This window comes from Cyprinodon variegatus, unplaced genomic scaffold (assembly GCF_000732505.1).
Source record: "Cyprinodon variegatus isolate N-32 unplaced genomic scaffold, C_variegatus-1.0 Scaffold489, whole genome shotgun sequence".
Classification (NCBI taxonomy): Eukaryota; Metazoa; Chordata; class Actinopteri; order Cyprinodontiformes; family Cyprinodontidae; genus Cyprinodon; species Cyprinodon variegatus.
Genome location: NW_015150942.1, coordinates 206,837 through 209,389, shown reverse-complemented (window position 1 = coordinate 209,389; position 2,553 = coordinate 206,837).

The window sequence follows — 2,553 nt, the reverse complement described above, 5'->3', positions numbered from 1 at the left end:
ACAATTTCACTGAAATCATCTTTTCCCTGTATGATGACTTGAATATAGAGTTTCTGGTGTCATGCGGCATTTTAAAGATGCAATTTCCTTACTTCATTAAGCTTTTAAGAAGGGAAATGTGCAGACAGTAATTCTTCTGTTTTTTCCCCCAGACTTTTACTCAAGGGAAAGCATTTTTTCAATCAGAAATTAACAGTATTTATTTTTTTGTTGTTTTATATTTCCAGAGAAACCAAACTGATTTTGATAGTTAAATAATATCTCTTAAGTCTTCTGTCTCTAAACTGACTAACCTAAATTATGAATAGGTTGAAATGAGGAACAGGGAAGAGAATAATAATGTTTTCTAACATATATGTCCAATTCCAATGTGAAGCACAATTACAGCCTGTCACCTGTACACGGTTATTTGAATTCACGTTTACATTTGTACCTTGCCTCTTTGATGTTTATTTATGCCGGGTTGTTTGCATTTTCCTTTTCCTTTTTTAGCTCTCTCTCAATGTTATCTGTCTGACTGTCGTTTTGGTAACGTAAGGTTTTCCTCTGGCTTGCATAAGCTGTACTTTCTTTCAGTTTCAGAGTCGGAGCTGGTTTATATCTTTTCACAATTTGTGGACAAAATTGTTGGTATACCCTCATTTAATGAAAGAAACAAAAATACAATCCTTGTTCACAGAAATCACCGGAAATCACCAGAATCTAACAAAAGTAATGAAATTATATAAAAAATGAACAAATAAAAGTCAGACATTCCTTTTCAACTACAGTATGCTTTAAGAGAATGATCCTAAAATGTTCTTGGGAATGAGAACAGATGTCACAATGAGATTACCTGTATGAATAAACATCCCCTGGAACCACAATGCATGAAAGAAAACAGGATCATGACAGCGTATATCCAGCAGCTGTTAATCAGAACTCTTTTATTAGAAATGTACTTTGAATACATGAATGCCCTCACATTTACATGAGGTTGAAAAACAGCTCTTTGCATAAGTCATAGTGTCATGATTTTATCAAGAGCTCGGACCCACATGCAGATAAACCAATCCAGAGAGACAAGGTAAAATGTTTAACAGGTTTATTGAGAAGTTTTGTGGAGGTTCCAGTGTTGCTCTGAACACTGCTCAACCGGAACTGAAAGGTGAGGGGAAGACACTGCGGTTAGATCAGGTTCAGTAGAAGAATTAATTCTCGAACTTTAAGAGGAGAAAAGGTTGGCAGACTCACGTTTCCAGAGATTAGGTTTACTCTTAGACTCCAGCAGGTGAGGAATGTGTTCCGGTGTTTGTCTCATACGTAGGAGGGCAGACAGGGTTACCCAGAATGCAATAGCTTGTAGATGAATGGAGAAAGACTGACTGCCACTCAGATTTCCTGCGGTACGTGAACAGACTGTTGTGCAGATGAATCCCTTGCTCAGTGTGAAGCTCAAACGTTTCAGTAGAAACCTCCGCTTTGAATCCTCAGCTCAGTTGATCCTTCCAGGGAGAGAAGGTCCGAAAAATCCAGTTTGCAGGATGACTTCCTGCCAAGAGGCAAAGACAAAAAACAATGTTAAGACTCAGGTTGACAAAAACTAAGTTTGACTCAGACACAAAAACCAAAACTGGCAAACACTCTGGCGTCGAGGTAGTGGCAGTCAGCAGCTTAAGAACACTTCGTTAACGAGGTAACCCTGTGCAGGTGTGTGAGGAGGAAAATCAGAACCAGATGGAGAAAGGAAGACAAACACACAGAAACACAGACCACACAGACTGGAGTCCTAACACGTAGGAAAGGAAAACCCCAAAACACAATATTTCACACAAGACAACATATTTTTTTCTGCTTCTTTTACAAATTATGATGGAAACATAAACAGAGCGAAAAGCTTGAACTTAAATCACTGTGAATCCTGAGGTGCTATAATGTGATATTTCGACACCATAAGGCTGCCTACATCGAGCCTGCAGCATTCTTAAGGACTCGTCCCACCCAGTCCACAGACTGCTTTCTCTCCTGCCCTCCGGCAGGCTTTTCAGGTGCCTCCGGACCAGAACCAGCAGACTAAAGAACAGCTTTTTCCCCAGAGCTGTATGTTTACTGAACTCTAACCCTCACTGATAGACTCTACTCGCCTTCCTCACACCTACCACCATTTTGCTATTCTGTTTTTTACAAGACTGTAATGTTCACCTGCACTCCAGACTGTTACTATTGTAGCAACTGTTTACATGCATCTTGCACTACTCACCTTGACTGAATATTGATTTGCACTGCCGACTGTTTATTCACAGTACGAATTGTTTACGTATATATTTGCAATAACGTACTTTAACTGTAATATGCAATTACCTTCCACTGCACTTTAATTTAGATAGCTTCTGTCCAAACTTTATTTATTCATTTTATACTAAAATCCATCTGTATATATGCTATTGTACATAACTGTAAAAACCCTTTTTATAGTAATATCCACCTGTATATTATGCTATTGTACATGTAAAAAAACCTTTTTATAGTAATATCCATCTGTATATTATATTCGGTAAATATCCAGCTGTAAAT